The following is a 22,711-nucleotide window of genomic DNA, read 5'->3' as shown; positions in this document are numbered from 1 at the left end:
TCACATTAGAACCCAAATGCCCTGGGTGTAATGTGCCAAATAATTTATTCTCCAAATTATTTGAATGAAGGATTCAATTCTTTTGTTTGCTTATGTAAGGACATCTCTGAAATGTTATCATAAACATCAATTTCTTAAGTAAGCTATGAGAAAAGTTAAGTCCTGAATCAATCAACCAAACGTTAAATATTTACTTAGGCACCTACTATATGTCCTCAATGGTATTAAATAGAAGTCAGCAACACACTTAGCACCCACAAGGTTCATCTTGTCTTTGTTAAAGTCATTGCTGGCTTTGTTTTATGTTTGTTTATTTGTTTGTTTGTTTAAACTAGAACTTTATATTCAGAATAACTGATGAACCACAAAAAGACAAAAAGCTTAGAGTTGAAGTGGACTTTAAATATCTCATAGTTTATACTCTTTTAACAAGTTTAAGTCACTTAGCTATTTTCATCATGCTATTTTCACATGTGACCGTGTCATGCTATTTTCACATGTGACCGTGTCATGCTTTTTGTCATGCTATTTGCTACAACAAATCAATGATAGCTGACTACAGAAGATCACACAAGTGAATTTCTCAAGGTATTCAGGACAAAGTACACAGTCCTTGAAACCCTCCCATATTTTCAAATTTGTACATAAACGTATTAGACAGGAAGAGCAGATTGAATTACTCATATTGGATTTTCTTGGCAATAACACTCGCCCTTTCTGAGCAGTGCCCTGCCAGAATCTCCAACTCCTACCTGGTATTGTTCCCCAGAAAACCACATCTTTTTATCAGTTGACTAAACAAGAAACCAACTAAAACCAATCTTTGTAATCAGGTAAGTAACTTGGAACATTTCAGAGCTAGATTACTGCATATTTAATTATCATATACTAAGCTAAAGTATGAGTATGATATAGAAATCAACAGAAATAATATTACATGAAGAATATTTACTTCTGAACATGGCTTCAGGGTTCATACAATAATCTTTTTTTTTTTTAACCGATAGGCAGCACTTATTCTAAAAACTGCAGTGCTTTAGAAGCTAAAAAAATGTAATGGCACTGTTATATCTCAATTTGAGCAAAGTCAGCTTAATACAGCAGGAGTTTTGAAAATTTATAGACATTTTCTTTTCAATTACATGGTGCCAAATGACTGAATTCGTTGAACTTCTCAATTTATTATTTGTGTAGTATTTAGACATATGCTAGTTTCAGGAGTTGTGTGTAATGCATATTAAAGTTATTACTAATCATTCCACATTTGAGATCAAGGCCATTTCTGTTCATAACTTTTCTTCTGCCTTCCAGGAAGAGCAAATTAAAATTAAAATAGAGTGAAAAATATAATGTCAGTGTTTTCTGAAAAGAAGCAGATCAACAGTCTTGTGTAAATTTGATTGCTGAAAATGTTCAAACAAATAGAAAGGTCATGTTAAACTATCCATAGGTAATAAATGTATTTTCAGGTTTTTTGCCTTTGGTTGGCCCTATTCCTTGAATTTGGAAATCTCTTGCCCATCTGGTAAGCCCTCTACTCTCCTTTCAAATACAATTCTAGTATTGCCCCAAGGCAGACTGATTACAAACTAAATGAGCACTCTTCATACTGACTACATTGTCCCTCAACATGTTGCTCCATAAATATTTGTGCATTCTCCTCCTTTGTTCCACATTATCATATCTCATTCATCTTTGTACCCTTAAGTGCTTAACATTGTTCCTGCACAACAGAAATACTTCCAGAAACCTCTACAATACTAGTTCTCAAAGTGTGGTCCTGGGACCAGCAACATCACCCCATCTGTCTGATATCACCTGAGAACTTATTAGAAACACACATTTTTAGTGCATGTCACCATGAACCCACTTGAATGAGTCATTTGGCGCACCATTAAAGGTGAGTGGGAAAAGGACAGCAGGTTTAACGAGCTCTCCCGGTGATTCCAACGCACATCAAAGTTTGGGTTTTAGCTCTGAAAGGAAAATCCCAAAAGAAGGAAATACCCAGGAAGAGACCCTAACTTTAAACTTTTTTCCTGACTTTAAAGTTGTTCTTAGGCTTCTATCACTCTGATCCCACCACTATCATATTTACTTCCTTTGAAAACACTAGCCAATTAATGCCATGGTGGGTATCTCTTCATTTCCATTAGGCTATGGTTTTTCACAGACTTCTCTAATTTCAAAGAAGGATTAAAAACAAAAATCGTGAATATAACAAATCCAATAAATTGGCAGCCAGCTGATTATTGTGTAGTGAACTTTGTTTTTTCAAGATTCATTTTATTTATTTATGCATACAAGAACTGAGCTCTAGGCAGAGAAGCAAGGGGTGAGGAGACTCACCAGAGACAGAGTGGGGAGTAGAATGGACCCATCTGCTGAAACACACCACTGAGGGGAGCAGTGGGTGAGACAGGAGAGATATGTTGCACCATGTAGGTGTGCAACCTGGCCGGGATCAAACTTGTGAAGCAGTAGCTGGCAATAGCTTGACAGTACTGAGGCTTTTACCCCTGTGCTCCCCAGAGAGGCCCTGTGCAGTGAACCTTAACCAAAGACAAGTACTACTCTCCTTCATACCCGATCTTAAAAAGAATCAATTCTGGACTCTCCCTGGTGGCTCAGGGGGCTAAAGCACAGCACTAAGAAGCTAAAGCCACTTCAACATGAGTTCTATCCCCACCCTGGAGGTGATACAGATGGTGCAGCAGACCTCTCCTGCTTGCCCGCTGCTCCCCTCAGCAGTGTACTTCATCAATCTGACTGTTCTGCTCCCCACTCTGTGTCTGGCGAATCCTCTCACCGCCCCTGCTCCTCTGGCCTGTACCCCAGTTCTGTATGCACACATAAATAAATCTTAAAAAAGAAAAAGGATCAATTCTGATATCCTCAAGCTCTAAAGCATGGGGTATGCAGACTCAGACACACTGCGGGATGAATCCTGTTCCCCAACACAATTTTATAGAGCAGACCCAACAGGGAAACACAACAGGAGCTGTGAAGCTGCAGAAGTGAGGGTCTGACCGAACACCTAAGATGCTTTGCAAAGACTAAACAAGTCTGCTAGACCCTCTTTTTGTCCTCCATGAAGATAATAACTTTAATAAGAAATTTCTGGAGAGGCACTAGATAAGCTGCAAAGCACAAAGTATCATATATAATAATGTCTACATATCTCTGTCTAGATTTATGTCAACCAAAAGTAGGTTGTTACAAATGGGTTTGAAGATTGGACCTGAGGATGCCTTTTATTACCTTCTTACAAGTTCTAATTCACCCCTGTGCTCCTTTAAAGCTCTATTAGAGGTTCTCTTATTGAAGTGTTAAGATACTTAGGTATTTTTTATGCTAGTTTCATAAATACCCCTGAGGTACGCTACTATCAGGGAAAGAACAGTGTTGATATTAAAATGCAATCGTGAGCATTAATGATAAATTTATTGCTTCCAAACTATGATCACTGCAGTGAGAAGTTTCATTTTTATTACTGTAATTTGTTCTTTCTTTTCCAGGTAGATTACATTTTACATGTAGCTGAAGTAATGAATTCCCATAATTCTCATTGCATTTCTTGTTGTGGGGACACCTTACATTTTGTCTGCTTCCTTCAAAACCTGCCAGGTTCCTGCCCCACTCCTTAGTCCCATCTGTAGAGGTTCTCAACCCACTGCCCTATGGTGAAATCAGAACTTTGTATCTTCACATATGCCATCCAAGTCAATCCTGAGAAGAAAGCCTGGTGTTTTTCTTAGGCTGAGTCCAATAGGGTCATTTTAATGAGCACTTACCAATCCCTGTATTTTAATTGTGGCTTTTCAAGTAAGAAAAACAGAGGTTGATCTTAGGTAAAATAGCAATGTTCTTTATTTTTAAGCTCTTCATTAGGGTCACCAAAAATGAATGAAAAACTAGTTTCCTTGAAGTAAATTCACCAGCACATTGGCATAACAAATGACAGGAGATTAAAATAATTGAGTGAGAAAATTCAGTGAGGTTAAGGTTGAGAGGGGGAAAGGTCTGGAGAGTTTTAAAATAGCCATGTCGTATTGTTGATAACCTACTACATGCTAGGTAATGTGCCTGGGGTCTGAAGTAAATTGGCAGGTATATCAGTGTCTCTTCTCTAGAGACTAATATGAGTTGTACAGTATATATATATATAATGTATAATGTAGCAATGGTAATTTCCAGTTCCCCTTGACTTTCAAAATATACCAGGAAGGAATGAAGGAGAAGAACACATAAAAATGGTTGAAGGTAAGGAAGAAAGAGAGGCATGAAGTTAGGTGGGGAGGAGAACATTACAGCAAATTAAAACAATCCTTGGCTATATATATACATACATATATATATGTATGTATATATATACATACATATATATTGTTTTCCTATAGAAGGATTACTGATTTTTTAACTCTCTTGTAATTTAGCTGTCATCTTTAATTTGTATATAATCTCTGTTATAAATGCATGTTTGAAACATTTCTTTTTGGTTACATCTTAGAAAATTAAGATTCCTCAGTTTGGTAACAGGTACCATGTTCATGAACATGTATCAGAGAAGTCACCATTTTCTGCAAGGCTTAAACAATCCACCTGCTGAAATTATGTATTTTTAACCCTTCACTCCATAACCTCACATCATAGGAATCTGTTATCTCTTCCCTCACATTACTACGGGCCACTTAGCTGTCATCAAGAAGCAAAGCCAATGCTAATTGCCCAGAGCTACCATCCCCACCCCCTCTCTGGAATTAGCCTTCTTTCTCTTAACTTAATTTGCTGTTTATATCAGCTATATGTCCTCCTCCTCACCCAACTTCATGCCTCTCTTTCTTCCTTACCTTCAACCATTTTTATGTGTTCTTCTCCTTCATTCCTTCCTGGTATATTTTGAAAGTCAAGGGGAACTGGAAATTACCATTGCTACATTATACTTTTGCTACTTAAGTTAAACACAGAAACGATGTGAGCAAAGTAGGAAACTTGCAAAATTTGCTCATTTACTCCACCCTCTCTTTTTAATCAAAATGTGGTCCTCTTTGTTTTTAACCCCAATCTCCCAGCCAAAAGGAAAGGGACTTGAAAAAAAATCTAGATTTAACAGTCAATTAAAGTCATTCCTGGGAGCCAAGAAACTTCAACTCTGAAGAGCACTGTGTGAATTAAAATAATTCACTCAATAATGGAGGCTTCTAGATGTTTTAGGAAAGTGTCTTATTTTCACTCTAATTTGCAGTGAGAGGTCAGTATCACACTAAAGAAACATGAAAAGAACTAGGTTGGATGAGCCAAAACAAACCCCTTGGAATTCCACAGCAGGCTGAATTGGTAAGATGGGGGCAGAGCTGGTAAATAAAGCAAAGGGTGGAAGGGATCCAATGCACTGTGGTGAAGAGTTAGTGGTATTTTGGTGGTGCGTGTGGTATGTCCATGTACACTGGAAGAGTTATGAAGTTGTGCTCTTAAAACACATACACTGCTATAAACCAATGTGACCTCAATTATTAAAAGCCTGGAAATTTTCTGCTCTACAAATATTATAGCTCATATAATTTTTAATACTAAACATATGATAAATTATAGTAATAGGAAGGCCTGCTCTCTCAAGTAGATTTGAAGTGTAGAAATAGCTGACATCCTCATTCTACTAACACAAGGTCAGGATACAAATTTCATCAGTGCTACTTGGCTGAATCTTAAGCATTTTTTTAATTTATCGAAATTTTCTTAGATGAGTCTTTTCAAGCTCTTTGCAATCTTTTAAGGGTGGATACATAAGCTGATACATGCACAAATGGAGGACACTTAGGGACACAGCTTGTCAAATCACATCAACTAATAGGTGGGTCTGTTAGCTGATGAATTCACAAGAGAACACTATTGCTCAACCATATACCCTTGCATCTTCCTTAAATCAGGTTTGACTCTAATTGGATTGTATCTTATATAAAAGGTGTATCAACTCTCACATTTACTTAGACTCATGAAAAGGCTGTTATGATTAAGTAATTCCGATTGAGATTTAACTGTGGAACAGCTACAGCATCCACTGACTGTTTACTGTTCTGAAGGAGTGCTTTTTATTTAAATTGTATATTCATTCGATTCTCTCTCAGGAAGTGCCTTCTTCATGATGCCCAGTTCCTTGTGTACTAAATCTCCTGCCCTGACTGTATCCTTGGACAGCTAAAATTATGGGATTCCATCTTGGGTATCTGTTCTACCTCCAATGCAGTTTTTAATTTAGTGGCTTTTCTTCTTGAATTCAGGGTGTGTCAGGATTCCTAGCAAAGTAGTGATGACTATAGTATCTCACTGGCTAGTCAGAAGTATAGAATTTTAGAAATGGAAAGAATTTCAAATATTTTCTAGATTATTCTCTCCAGATGAGAAGTGCATGTACAAAGACTCTAACTCAGGTTCACATAATAAATTAGGGAAAAGATCCTTATGTCTATATTAAGAATTTTTACAAAGTAAACCAAAAAGTAAAAATAAATTCAAAAAATAAAAAGTAATAGTACTTCATCAATTAAAAAAAGGAAAGGTAAGTGATACGGAACATGTCTTTCTCCAAAGTAGCCCTTTCAGAGAAAAGAGTTTTTATAATTAATTTGGCTATTTTTTTAGCCAAAAAAAAGAGCAGATTTCCCTACTTTTTTTTGCCCTATTAAAACCGAATTTTATTATGAAAAATTTTAATGTATACATAGGCAAGAGAAAATAATTAAATAAGCCCCAGGAACACATCAAGTGTCACCACTTATAATCAATCCATGATCAATCTTGTCACATCTAAACTCTCCACTTGTACCTCACTATTTCTGAAGCAGATAAAGACAATAGTATGTCATTCCACCTGTAAACATTTCAGAGTGGATCTCCAAAAGATAAGAACACTATATTTTTAAGTGTAACCACAAATACCATTATCACTCATAAAAATTTAATAATTATTCTTTATTATAAATAGATTTGTAAACTTTACACAAAGTATCCTTTGCCCTGGAACATGTTATCACAATTGAATAAATGATGTTTCATTGATTTATTCATTGAACAAATACTTACTGAGCATTCATATAAATATTCACAATAGTTTGTGTGCATGAGGGGCTGGAGAGGTAGCCAGTGCCTCATTTTTGAGAAATAATAGAGAATCAAAGGAGAAAGAATTCTAGAACAAGACAGAACTGCATTCATAGCTCAGTCTGATTCCTTCTTGTATGTATAAACATGAGGCTATTTCTGAATCTCCCAAAGCCTCCATTTGATTATCTGTGAAATGGGATAATGTTGTTCATCTGAAAGAATTACTGGTGAACTGAGGCTACCAGAAGAGGAAGGAAGTGGAACAAACAGGGAAGGGGACCCAGAAGTCTTTGGTAAAGGACTACAAGAGCTTTGAGATGGTGGGTGTGGTGTGTGAAATACATCTGAGGAGGTGTGAACCTATTCTCCTAAATCATACACAGTGTTGTAAGCCAATGTCACCTCAATTGAAATTTCTTTTAAAAAAGGAATTAGTAGGATGACTAAATGAGAGGACACATATCAGGTTACAGTTTCTGGAGCAAGTTAAAACTAAAAACACTGTAGCTAATTTTCTCTCAGATATGTTGAGTAAGGTATAAGTACTGAGTTAGTATTATTTTTTAGCCAAATAGATTTGTTAACTTAAGTTAACTAACTGTATCTATAAATGTTGATACAAATGACTTGTTATTCTCTTTCTGGGTTGTACAATGCTTTCCCAAAAAGAGTCTATTCTCACTTATAAAAACTGCAAGCTGAGTGTCAATGGTCAAAGAACCCTAAGAACACTGATTTCTGTCTGCATTATCATTCAACAGACATTTGGTAAATTGAAGAAGGAATAAATAAATTAGAAAAATTAGAGCTTGTCTACCCTTTTTTTCAATGCCATTAAGAAAAAGAGTGCTTAACCATATAAATAATTAAGTCTAGACTACCAAAGTTTCAGATAACTCTTCAGCTTTTGCCTATGCTCCTTTCTAATGCACATTCCTATTAGTAAGCGGAAACGCACTTTTATCAGAAGTAGCTCTGGAAGGTATGCTATTGTTCTGTGGTTCAATACTAGAACATTCCTCAACTTACTTCTGCCTTTGATGGTTCTTAATTCAGTTCTTAATTTAGCATTCATGTAGCAATAATTGTTAGTAAACCATTTAACTGTTACTGCTCGGTCTTTTTATTAGACTGAATTGACCACTACACCTTTTGAGGAAGCAATATTATTATCTTTACATTACAGATACAGAAACGAGGTGCAGAAAGTTCAAATAAGTCATTTCAGGTGAGGTGCTAAACCACAGAGATGAAAGATGTAAAATCCACAGATCTTGGTCCACCCAGTTAAACACTGAAATGCACCGCTACTGAACTGTTACTACAGTTCCACCAGGCCAGTCCCCTCCCTTAGCTCTGTCAGTCAGGAAGTGTCCAGGGACAAGGCAAGACAGGACTCAAGGACAAAATTTTACAAAATTCTGCTGTTCCGGGACCTCCCTGGTGGCACAGCGGGTTAAAGCACTGCACTAAGAGACTAAAAAGCCCCTTCAGCATGAGTTCCACCCCCACCTGCCCCGAAGGTGACCACATGGCGCAGACCTCTCCTGACCCGCCCGCTGCTCCCCTTAGCAGTGTACTTCGTCGATCTGCCTATTCTGCTCCCCACTCTGTCTCTGGTGAAGCCTCTCACTGTCCCTGCACCTCTGGCCTGTACCCCAGTTCTGTATGAACAAATAAATAAATTTAAAAAAAAAAAATTCTGCTGTTCCCATGGGCTGCTAAACAAGAGGTTGAAAACCCAAGACTCTAGGCCCCAACCAGACCCTTACCATAAATTTCCTTGGCTCATTCATTTGGGTGGATTTTTTGGTTTTTTTGGTTTTTTTAGTTACCTTTCCACAGCTTATCAAATTGGTTGCTATGGGGGGGGGGGGAGGTGAGGAGGCGTCACAGACCTTAAGACCAGACTGATTCACCCTGGAGCTGGGGCAGAGAGCCTCCATGAACTGTTCGTCCTGCAGACGGTCGTGGGCCCTATATGGCCACCCAGCTGCTGCTGATGGGTGCTCACAACTAGCAATGATAAATGGGTTTCAGCCACGTCGACCTGCCTTACCACCACCACCACCCCCAGCCAATCAACTTTATCTCCTTTGTCCTAAGACCCCATTACCAAAACCTATATAGATGCTTAGCACCAGGGAGTCTCTCTTGCTCAGAGAGGTCACCCAGAGTTCTCTTTCCTTGCTCTTCCACAAACAACAAACACTGACTTCTTCCCTGCACCCATGTTTGAGGAGTCTCTTTTCAATCTTGACCAGTCTCAAGACTCCTTCTCGGGCTTGGGAACAGAGCCACTAAATCCATCCTCTCATTTCAGTGGGTGGATCAATGGGCAGTCATTGGTTTGCTCCCAGCTTATCCACCCGTGTTGGTGGAGAGTGGGATCAGACTGAGGAGTCCCAAGTCCACTACTTTGTCCAATAGCAAAATCATATTCATCTTTGTAATCCCATTGTTAATACACTAAGTGCATAATTGGTGCTTGATCAGTGTGCTTGAAATGTTGGTTAAACAATTGAGACAGGGTACCAATTTGCCTACAACCCATGTGCCCCAAAGTTGTATGGGCCAAGATGACCAACTAATGTTCTTTTTTCAATGAATGTTTTTAATATTTATTTATTTATGCACAAGAATTGAGGTACAGGCCAGAGGTGCGGGGGAGGGGGGAAAGAATTCACCAGAGAGAGTGGGGAGCAGACAGGTAGATCTACTGAAATACACTGTTGATGGGAGCAGCGGGCAGGACAGGAGAGTTCTGCCATGCCATGTGGGCCACCTCCTTATCGGGGATTGGACTTGTGCTGCAGGGGCTGCAGATTAGCTTCACAGAGCTGCGCTTTAACCTGTTACACCACCAGGGAGGGCCCCTACTAATTTTCTTGAGAGCCAGATGCAAGCCTGTAAGCCTGTTCTCCATTTGCAATTTGGATCTCATTCCTCCTGCTGTCTTTTCTCTTTCCTCCAGTGTCTTCTCCTCCAGCAGTTCCATGGGTGTTTCCACATTTCAAGTTTCTACCTCATCTCACAGCTTTTTGCTATAGAAAAAGAACAGAGCCTCCCTCCCACATCACTGGCAGATTCAGTTGCATGTCTCTTTTCCCTTCACCTACCACCTCCATGCCCTCACTACCCCCTCATTCCTTACACCATTGCAATTCAACTTTGCTTCTCCTTCTTCCCCTGAAATATTTCTCAAGAAAGTCTCCAGCATGAATCCCACATTACAAACGCCCTATATATTGTTTAATCCTTACCTTGTCTCCAGCAGCATTAGACACAGCAACCCCACCCTCCCCTGGTTCTTCTGCCTCCTGGCATCTTGCCAATCTACCCGGTGATTAAATGGTAGAGATTCTGGAAGGTTCTGTTGAAGGCCCTTTTCTCTTTACATTTTAGGCTGTTTCCCTGCACAAGCTCATCCCTACCAGGAGGTTGTTTACCACATGAATTATCAATAAGTCAGTGATGCCCAAAATTATACCTTTTAGCCTAGACCTTTTCTCCAAGTGCTGGACCCTTTCATCAAACTACTTATTATCCCTCTCTCAGCCTTAATGTTTCCAAGATCCATCAACCCTCCTCCAAAATACCAAATTATCCTCCCTCAGCCTGATCTGCCTCCCTATCTCAATGAACAGCAAAACACTCATTTCAGTTGCTAAACCAGGACTATAGGTCACATATTTGGCCCACCTTCCCCCTTCCAGTCATGCAGAATCCTGAGTGCCATCAGAGATGCTGTCTTTACATTTCTTCATGTGATTACTAAATTATAATCCACCTTCCTTACAAAAGCATAAACCCTTTGAAGGTAAGGTTTGGGTCTATTTTGCTCCCTTCCATATCTAGGGCCAGGCACCTACTAATGGGTCCACAATAACTTAAGATAGAAATTACCCTGCACATTCAAGCTGGAAAATTCATGGCAAGTTATTTAGTTTCTGCAAAGTTATCAGCATGTTAAGAGAAACCAAGAAGTGGTTTACCAGATTTAGCAAAATCAAGGAACACTTTCTACCCTTGCACCTCCTCAGAAGCCAATCCGATGCAAAGTCAGAGAGTCAGAAGCCCTTAACTCCATCCATCCAACATCAGGGTGGCCAAATGGACCTCTGGACTGTAAGAGAACCCAAGATAGCCCATGTATACGTAAACTTACACCCCTTCCTTCTATCAAACCCAAACCAAATGAAGACTGTACCACTGTCTCTGATAAATAAGGGACAAAATGTTATCTTTATTGCAACTCAGCTAGATTATAAAATACTACATGACACTCAGCTATCAGAAAGACGCAGCGTAATGCCAACATTCCGTGTTAGGTATCAAAATGAAGAATGTGGATGGCAACTGCAATAAGTAGTCAGAGTTAGACGCTCCCCTCCTCCACCACTTTCAACCCTTTGGTATTTGGAATGAGGTTAAGAATAATGAGGCACAAAATGCCCTTTATTGAATGAAAACAAAAATACAGTTTTAATTTAACAATGTGCTAGCGAATGACAAGATTGTGCTCATTCAAAAATAGAATGGCTAAAAACTTAACACTAAATTGTTTATCTCCTTAATGTTTTTAAACATAGCTAAGTATACAAAAATTTCATAGCTATCTTTATGGGTTTTGTTAGATAAGTGCATATTATACAGATATATGTAGTATCTACAAATGAATATGCATATAAAATTCAAAGTGAATATAAATTTAGTTCAGCTTTTCCACTGAAGGTTTGAAAATTATAATAGACTAGGATGGCTATTATGTTACCATTTGGTCATTTGTCTCTATTAAATATTATATTATTATATTGTATTACATGTTGTAGAAATGACTGAGAAATCCCTCCAATATAATTGTCTTGTACTTTCAAGAAACTCTTGATCCAAGCAACCACTTTTGCTTGAGGCTTCTGGCCTTACACCTCCACATGCACAATCAGAGTAAATTTTTTAAAAATCAAAACCTATGCAACTTGCAAGCACCTTGGCTGATCTCTCCCCACCTGACCAGTGACCCCCAATGTGAAATGAGACAGATACTATTTTCCCTACTTCCAATCATCCCACATCGTACAAACCCACATTGTACAAACCCACATTGTACAAATGAATAATCTCGTTGGCTTGGCAATTTCTTGTGACATGGAAGTGAAACCTACATGACATTCCATTTTGAATCTTTGCCAGATACCAAACCTGATTCTATTATGATTTTTTCTTTCTATAAGCAGAATTAAAATAAGCAAATATCACTAGAGGAGACTTACAGATCCTTCAAACACTGTCCAACCTGGTTTCCATGATGCTTGGATGACTAAAGCTGTGGTGAGGGGTAGGGATAGAACTTTCAGTAGGACTATGGATTCTTTGCCCTTGCCTCACCTCTCACCTTTCATCAGAAAACCCTACTTTGATAAATTGTGAATTGTTAAAGGATTCTGCTGGAAAACATGCCTTACCTGTTAAAAAGGGGTTGAAATATAGTAGGCTGGTCCAGTAGTTCATAATCTAAATTAGGAGACTGAAAACAGAAAGTGACTCATACTAAACCCCAAAGTGATTAACTGCAAACTCAAGGGTAAACCTCCTCTCTATGTTTGTGCAAAACAGTTTGCAACCTGAATGCCAGCCCACTGTGCCCAGAAGTGCAAAATGAGTAAATTGCTCATGGTAAGGGTAGCAAGTAGGTGGAGGTATAGGCACATTGCGAAATTAAAGTCATGTATTAGCAATTCTGGAGTTGATATATGAAACCTATTTCACCTGCTGCCATTTTCAAAGTTTCAAAACTCCAAATTCATTTTCTCTTCAACTTCTGTTTATGCAAAGATGTACATATCTCATGTATCTAACCAGTCTCAGCAGCTACTATAAATATTACTACAACTTAACCAACAATGTCTTCAGTGCCATTAATATCTACTGGATCCAAGAAAGGCAGAAGAATTGAAGCCAGAATGATAAGGTGTGAACAGCAATAGTTCCGCTGGCCTGAACACAGTATGCTTAAGAGGAATCACCTCTTTTCCACAGCTAGCTGTTCCTAATCTTTGTCCAAAAGACACACCATTGAGCCATCAATACCAAGTGCTGCCTTCAAGGCCAGCTTGAGAATTGTCTCATGCCTACAGTCTTCTATAGGGTCTGTCCACTCTGATGTCTCTTTATAGTAATTAAACTTTAAACCTCTCTCCAGAAATAAGGATAGCCTATGTTTTCTCATCTGACCAAGGTCTGACTCCCTCCCCTCCTAGCAACAAATGTTCAATAAGCTGATAATGATGATAGTGACGATGACCGAAGGAAATACAAGAAAATCTCCCTTTGTCTCTCCTGGAAAAAGCTACTGGGAATAAGTATCCTGCTACCTGAAGCATATGCAGATTGGGTACAGATAAGAACCTTCTGACCCCAATGCACCCCACAGAATTGTATCAAGAATTTCTCATTGACCACAGAATGCCAAAATCTTCTTTATTCCTTTGCTATGTCCTGGATTTTCCTGCAAATATCTGAACCCTCCAGGAAGCAAATCCACAGATGATTTGTACATGAACCACTTAGCACCTTGTTTTTTCAAAGTGCATCAAATAAACTGAGAGAGCATATTACCATTCTTTCACATGTTTAATGAATATTTATTAAATGCCTAGTGTGTGTCAACATTGAATGGAAATAATACTTGACTTCTACACGAAAGTTCTGCTTTTATTACTTAGTGGCTATGTAACCTCTCTTTGCCTTCATTTTTTTACCTATAAAATTGCTATACTGATAAAACCAACCTTTGGGGTTATTCTAGGTACGAAAAGATGAGTAAAGGAGATTGCTGAAACCTCTGGTGATAAATGGATCAAACTGAGACTTAACAAAGAAGTTCCTCAATATTTGCCACTGAAGAGCAAATAATTGCTCTTGCTACTGTGGCCACACAATGAGAGGAGCTAAAGCACAAAGAATGGACGCTAGATAAAACAGACAATAGCAATGTAGACTCAGAGAATTATAGAGCTGCAGGAACCACAGAAGAGAGCTGATACAGGTCTCCACTGTTTTCATGAGGAGATAGCAGAGGCCTTGGACACAAAGAGCCGCTGCTTCAAATCCCGGCTCTGACACTTTCTAGTTATGTGACTTTGTGTAAATGGCAAGTTCCTCTGGCCTCATTTTCTCATTTGTTGAATGGAATAATAGTTATTCCAACACATTAAATAAAACTGGATATGAAAATTATTTGGAATGTTAAGTAAAATTTTTATTTTACATTTATTAGTTAAGTACTTCATGAAGGATCATCTTTATCATTAATAATTTTAATATTATTTTTATCATCTATTTTCTAAGGTCTTTTTTCCCATTTTATTTTCCCACTTAGGATGGGAGATATAATTGATATCCACCATTGTATTAAAGTATACAACATAGTGATTTGTGAAATGATCACCACAATAAGTCACTTGATACCCATCACCTCACATAGTTAAAATTTTTGCCTTGTGATGAGAACTTTTAAGAGTTACTCTCTTAGTAAGTAAATATAAAGAAAAGAAAAACAAATAACTCCTGGGTTTCTTTTTTTTTTAATAATATGATAGTTAATTTTTACATCATTTTGTGCCTTTTTCCATCTCAGTTGTAATCCCTATGGGCTTCCCATCACCAAATCACCCATGTGCCATCACCATAGTCCAGTGCACTTCCCTCCCCGCCACCGTTTTTGATCCCATTCCCCACTCCACCCCCATAAAATGTCTCTGGATATAGCTGTTCATTATTGTTATTGTTTTATTCCTTGGTCATTTATACTCCTGCTATGAGTGAAACTATCTGGCAAATCCCTCCTGTTTTAAGATTATGACTTCCCTGTAATTTTAAATATAACCATTTATTATTTCCTATAACTATATCCTATTGGTCTCCTATGTATAGTATTGTAGTCTCACAAAATTCATATTAAAGCTTTAACTTCTAAAAAAAAATAAACTTATGAAAAAAAGTTACTCTTAGCAATGTTCAAATATATAATACAAAATTATTAACTACAGTCTCCACATTGTTCCCAGAACTCATCTGATATCTGAGAAGTCTAGCTCTTTTTCTAGCTGGGTGAGGGAGGATAAGATACATAGTAGTCAGAGAGAAAGATTGGATGCAGGAATTATACTCTACTTGGAATAGAAAGTACTGCTGAATTGAAACCCTTTCTTACACATCCTGAGACAGGAAAGGGGTAGGAATGGTATAGAACCCCACTGCAGGAAGACTCTACAGAATTCCATTGCTAAAAGTCTCCTTCACGGGTGAGGGGCCCTAATCAGAGCTAATAAGGAAACTACAGTCAAGGACGGCCATACTTGTTGAGCACAGGCAGCAAGCTATTGATGGAGCCTGAACCCCCACACCCATCTCCCCTCTGCACCATGCCTTATACAATCCAGTTATTCACTCAAAATAAGCATTGGGTACCAGCTCTCTGATAGAGTTATATTCAGAGTAATGCAAAGCTGTACTTAATCAGAAATGTGCAATTGCAAGTGAAGGACTTAGTGAAATTATCCTGACCTAGGAACCCGAGGCCAGCAGTGACAGGACCGCCTTTATTCATCATTGACTTTTTTTTCCATAGCAATCAGAAGAGATGCAGATGCCAGGCCATGTTGGGAAACTGGCGGTAACAATCTCAGCTGGCCACCACTGACTTCCTGGTTTGCTCTCTACTGAACTCTGAAGTGGGACTTTCCTAGGTGGTTTGTAACCTACATTTTCAAACAATTAGGTCCTTTCAAACTGAAACCTGCAAGAAAAAGAAAATTTTAATACAATTCATCTACGTCAGCATATACATTTTTTTAAATGTGCAGATATGAAAGCTTTTCAATAAGTTTAACAACTATACTACTAAATCTCATGTATAAATATGTTGCCTAAGAAATGATTGAGACGACATAAGAACGCCAAATCCTAATGAGTAAGAAGGGTTACATAACAGCTAAGATAAGCAACAACACCCACAGGTTTCATGAAAATGAAATAAAAGGGAAGGGACATGCCACACTCTGACGTTCGAAATTTTACTCCTAATTGTGACATAAAACTGCTATTGGTTTTCCGCGAGTCTTTATTTTATTTGTTCCAATTGCTAGCTCTTTGCTTCAATGGCCAATGTTTCTTTTAATTCCTGAAGCATCATGCTTAACAGAATCAGAAAATGGTGATCCAAACAACAGTTGATGAACTAATAGAACAAAGTCTGCTGTGGGAAATCCCCTTATTTCACATGGAAAATTTTTCATCCATCTATCTTGAATCTTCCTTGCTGGCATATAAATGGGAGATCTCAGTGAGAGGGCAAATGGGAATTGGAAACCTACCACTCTGATCTTTAAAAAGATGATCTTGCCTTTTGAGATAATAAGGCAACCTGCAGTAAATCTCCTAAGCAAAATAAATCAGAAAGTGAAAGAAAATTGCCAGGTGACTTCTCTCATACTTGGTATATCAAGAACCAAAGCAAATTAATTAACAAAAAGCAACAAGAATAACCCCAGACTCTGAAAAACATAGTGCTTACCAGGCAGGGAGGAGAGGAGAGAGAAAGGAAAGAGTAGAGGGCTCTGCTGGATCATGGCATGGGCACTAGAACTTGGTTGTGGGTGCAGTGAATGTGGGAGACAGAGTTGGGCACTTGCAACCGGAAAGGCCTGGAGTGTTGTAAAGCAGCAGTAAATCAATAAATTTCATTTGAAACAATGAAAACAGGAATCTCTGAAAGCAATGGTCCCCAAGTTCTTTTCCTCAATTCTAGTTGCTTAATACAACAATAATAGTAATATTAATGAGTTTTTGGGTGAGGGATAAATTCAGATTAAACAAATTTAGTAAGTAGTATAGTCTATGTTCCCTCTAAAAGAGCTCAAAACATACTATTCACATATTAACAATCTCAAGAAATCCAGCAGTAACGATGGTTGTTCAAGCTCACTTCTAAACAGATTCCTTCTCTCCCACCCCAGCAAATGCATGCATACATACATAAACACACACACACAAACACACGAGCACACACACACGTGCGCGCACAAGATTCTGCTTCAGTCGGTGGTCTAATCACTTTCGTTTATGCTTGAAGAACCTAGAAAAGGAGTAACTTGCAAACATTTCGAATGAGAAAGTTATAAACCCCTCCTTACGTGAAAAGATCAACAGTCTCTGATTCTTTGTAAATCGAAAATCAATTCCCTTCTGCAGAGAACAATTGCCTCATTTCACAGCCCCATCCAAAAGGTACAGGCATTGCTTAAAAATAGCTTGCTTGTGTTGGATGCACTGCTCCCAGGCTGCATTCAGGCTCCTATCAGTTCATGCCCTTCAATCAGGTGGTTGTTTGAGCCTTTATGTTTCATTATGTTCCACCATTTCAATGCCCTGGGGAGCTGAGGAGTTGGCATCTAGTCATGCCAGAGCCAAAAGAAGTTTAGAGATCATCTAATCTGATCCTTTTGTTTTGTAGCAATAAGGGAACTGTGGCCTAAAGAGGGAAGTTGGCATCCCCTAAGGGACAGTTAGATAGCACAGAGCCAGATGAGAGTCTCTCCTGGCCTCTCCTCCCTCCATCTCTGCATGCACCTTTAGCTTGCGCAACCTGCTCTCTGACCTGCACACTCAAAACAGCTCTGTGGCAGAAACTCTTGCTTACCAAAGAGTATGCAGAAGCCAACTTGTTAATGCCAGGTTGCTTTATTCTCAGTGCAAAGGTGAAAAGATTTCCACTCATAGAAGTTCCAGAAGAGTTATGGGAACATGGAGAAATGTTGGTTTCTTCATCAGTGTCCCAACTCTGTCTTCTCTTCCCCACGGGTCCAGCAGATTCCAAGCAATCTATCCCAGGGTATGCAGAACGTTAGGAATTTGGCTAGAGGTGAACAAGAAATCACTAACAGGGAAATACACTTGAGTAAGGCAAGCTTTGAAGCCTTTCAATATAAATTTCCTAAGAACTGCAACTCTGTATGTGACCACAGCATTTAGAGCTGAGATTTAATTTTTTCCCACTTGATATTTTTATTTTGTATCTGTTGCTTGATAAGGAAGTTCCTTCTTTTCGTTCAAAATGGAGACATGTTAATTACTCTTTGTTCTTGAAAATAAGCATTTTTACTTTAACTATTGATTTCAGCTCTATGAACTTTTCCTTGAAGTTATTTCCTTGGACCTGCTATGTGCTGAGGGGCTCCTACCCTTGCTCCAAAGAGGGTCACATTTCAACAGATTTCATGCCCTCCTGGTCCTCCTGGTGCCTGACCCCCAGGAAATAAAGGAGCAGGTTGCCCTGAGATGGCCATTATGTATCTCCACTCAGCAGAATCACAGACGCCAGGTGGCAAGGGTACAGGATGACAAGGAAACAATCCCATCTTTCATGTCCCGGCTTCTGTCACACATGGCTCTTCAGCAAGAAAACGGACCAGAAAAAAACCTAGGGAGGAAAGGTTGGAAAGTCAATGCACCAACGTGACCAGGAACCTCAAACTCCAACTGTTATTTGTTTGGGAAGAAAGAGTTCACAGAGAACCATACAGAACTCAATGTTTTTTAGTTAAGTGAAATAACATAAATTGTACTCACCAGGCAAAGGATTCATCTTGATTGTTTAGGGCAGTTTCCCTTTAATATTTACATTGTCTCTAAGTTGAGCCTAGGATTTAAAAAAAAAGAAGAAGAAGAACTGTCATTTCTATTCAATTAACTGCTTCTCCCTCTGACTTTAAATCAAGAGCAGTGTCTGTTCAATTTAATTACTTTCCAAGTAACCTGCATGGCAAAGCAGCCTCCACTGAAGCAAAAGAGCCATGTGGTGCTTTAGAAAGCAAACATTGAACATAATTTAAGATGTTCTCCTCACAGAAAATGCAGTAAGGTTGATTTTCTCTCAGCTATGTTTCCAGTCACTTCATACATGAAGTGTTCACAGATCAAGATTTCAGCTCAAAAGTTCGAAGCAAGTAAACTAGGAAGAGTGTTATTTGTATTCTGGAAAATTTCTCTCAGCTATATTTTCAGTCACTTCATATATGAAGTGTTCATAGATCAAGATTTCAGCTCAAAAGTTCAAAGCAAGTAAACTAGGGAGAGTGTCATTTGCATTCTGGAAAATCTCTGGGAGGAATTTTTTGAAGGACTTGTCACACCTGTTCTGGTTACATGTGAAGAGTGATCTCCTTTATAGAAGATACTTATTTATATTAGCCACATGCACAGATTTTCCAAAACTAGCTTTGTTAGTAATTGCATTAAGCAAGTTGTTTGACTTCTCTGAATTTGTCTTGCTATCTGTACAATGAGGGTGTACCTCTAAATTTGTCTCTAACATTCCTGGAGACTATCAAATGACCTAAGATATCTACCAACTGCCTGTTGCAATCTAAGTTGGAACCTCATTCCTCCTCAGCAGAAAAACCAACATAAAGAACTTCAAGCAATAATGTATACCTACTTATTCACAAACAGAAAGCTTAAGGTGCATTTATCTGAGATGGATAGATTGATCACAAAGTAAATGATCACAAAGTAAACAGTCACAAAATAATGGATAGTTTTTAAACCATACAGTAGGTCACACACTTTCATACCCATTCACTCACAAATAAATATATCACCTTTTTATTCAAATATGATGACAAATCTTATGAGTTCAACACAGAAATTACCCATTGCCAGTATAGGTCCCATGAAAGGTCAATCTCTTCAGATTTATATTGCTTCAATGACCAAAAAAATGTAGGGATGCTGTGTGAAATGAATGTATATGTTGAATGTGATTCAGAAAGACCTAAATTTTTGAATTCTTAGTCTCTCCAGATCCCAGGTTCCATACATTATATCTTCTTTGTGCAGCACTATTATTGGGTTGAATTGGACCAAGTAAATCATGACAAAGTCTGTTCTCTGCATGTCATGTCTGTTCATAGCTACCTTTTGTCTTTGAAAACTTGATTTAATGAAGAAATGACCCTGAGAAGTAAAGTTTTTGTAAGGTGACTCAATCTTCCAATTGAGCCAGTAACTAAAACAAAACACGAAATGTTTTGTCCTGTGTTCAAACACGTTCTGGAAAAGGGATTCTATTCCCTGCTCATCCAATTTAATGAATTAACAAATTCTTTTATCTTGTATACAATTACTATCTATGAATGGGGAATAATTATAATTTTTCCACATCTATGCTCTAAATTCACCCACATGTTTTAGGCCCTGCAAACTTAATTTGTTTTTTATCTTTGTCCCAATGCTTTAACTAAATACCAGTGGATTATTTCAGTCAATCAGTAGAAAAAGTATCTGTTACTATCAGGTTTATCACAGGAAACATTGTCTATTTGGGGACACAGGATTAACATATAAGAAAAAAACTTACACACATTCTACTAATGATTATATACCTCTACATCAAGTACAGGAGTTCACAAGGAAAAAATAATAAATGTATGTGTATACATAAGTGTATCCACAGCATGAAAATTTCTTATTTGATATTCAACATGCTGTGTTTTCAGAGGTTTCACTTATAAACTCTTCAGTAATAATTCAGCTGCTACATGTAATGTGCCCTGTCCTTTAAGTTAGATAATTAATTACTTTGGAATGGAAGCTCCCTCACTGTGTTGACAGATAGAGACAGAGAATAAGTGAGCTAGACTTTTCTTTAGAAGATAAAGTGTTATAATAAAAGAACTTCATTCTTTCAAGTATCATATTTCCCAAATCAGAACATTTTATTTCCTATACTCTCCCTTCAACTCCATCTACCAAAGAGAAAACTTGTTTTTTATGTATCTTGTTTAATAAACTGCAGTTCCAGGTGAAATGTAGTAGGAAGCAACAGAACAAAGCTGTAACTGCAATGACCTGTAAAAAAACAACCAAACTGCTAAAATTGTATTTTCCTATATTCATCAGAGCTAAGAGAACAAAATGGGCTCAACCAAAGGTAAGAGGGCCCTTCCAAGATGAGTAGGCAGTCACTGGCTGTTTTTTTTTTTATATGAGTCCTTTTATATGGCATTTTATAAAATGCAAATGAAAGTATGACAGAAAGCAGTCAGAGGTTCTTTGGGGCCAGGTGCAGAGCATAATATGAGCTATTGTAAGATGTTATAGCTGAAACACTTCATCAAGTTATATGCTTGAGTTTTTTTTAAAACTAAAATAGTGGCCTCCCTGGTGGTATAGGGAGTCTCAGCACTATCACCAATATAGCCTGAGTTCAATCCTTAGCCAGGAAGCTAATTCACATGACACAGCAGACCTCTCCTGTTTCTCCTGCCACTTCCCTCAACAGTGCATTTCAATAGATCTGCATTTTCTACTCCCCACTCTGTCTCCAGTACACCCTCTCACCCTCCTCGTCTCTGGCCTACATCCAGTTCCTATATGCAACAAACACACACCAAAAAAACCTGTACTTTGAAATAGTAAAAGTTACTTTATGTAATTTTTTTTAAAGATTCATTTATTGATGCATACAGAACTGGGGTACAGAGCTGGCTGCTTTTTGCCCTGGGAATTGTTTGCCAATTCTAAGTGCAAGCTGAGGCCCAAGTTTGGCTTGATGAGAGGGCTTTACTGGGAGACAGAAAAGCTACCAAAGCTTAGGGGGTTGTATGGGCCTGGAGTGACAATTTGGAAACCTCAGGAACCCTAATTACACAAAAGCAATTCCCGAAGGTTCACTGGTAAGTCAAGGCAGACTTGGGAGGTTAAGGAGCTTCTTTGAGACAATAGTCTAAAATGAAATGTAGCCTCATCGTAGAGGAAAGATAGAGTTCCTCTCCAAGAGGAGAGTTTGCTTCAAACACACAGCTACTCTCCTTCATAAGATATTTGCCAAATGTGGAAGATGCATGAGGCCATAGAGGAGAGGACAAAGTCCAAAAATGCCAAAAGGCAGACTGATAGCCAGTAAGGGAAATGAGGAGGTCAGGAATCTGCTAGTCTAACAGAAATTCATGGGAGATCTTCTGCACGCTAGAACATTTGAAACCAGAGTTAGACTGGATGGCCTGAAACCCCATCTGATTAAATCATCAAAGGGTACGTCCTCTCTCAATCAAGATATATAAACTTCAACCTCTACTGCTTTTTTATACACAATGTACAGCATAAAACAAAAAGAAGACATGAAAAGAAAAAAATTTTTGAAGCAAACAGAGATGATCCACATGTTAGAACCATCAAACAGGTCTTTATTAGTATCTTTTAAAAAAATAAATAAATAAAGGGCCTACCCTGGGGGCGCAACGGGTTCTGTAGCTACTTCAGTGTGAGTTCCATCCCCAGCCCCGCGAGGTGATCCACATGGCAGCAGACCTCTCCTAACCCGCCCGCGCCCTCAGCAGTGTACTTCCTCAGTTCGGCCTGTTCTGCTCCTCACTCTGTCTCGGGTGAATCCTCTCCCCGCCCCAGCTCCTCTGGCCTGTACCACAGTTCTGTATGCATAATTAAGTGAATCTTTAAAAATATATATATCATGGCCCTCCCTGGTGGCGCAGCGGGTTAAAGCACAGCACTGAGAATCTAAAGCCACTTCCGCATGGGTTCGATTCCC

This window comes from Condylura cristata, unplaced genomic scaffold (assembly GCF_000260355.1).
Source record: "Condylura cristata isolate star-nosed mole 26May11 unplaced genomic scaffold, ConCri1.0 scaffold00030, whole genome shotgun sequence".
NCBI lineage: Eukaryota > Metazoa > Chordata > Mammalia > Eulipotyphla > Talpidae > Condylura > Condylura cristata.
This window is presented reverse-complemented; position numbering follows the sequence as displayed.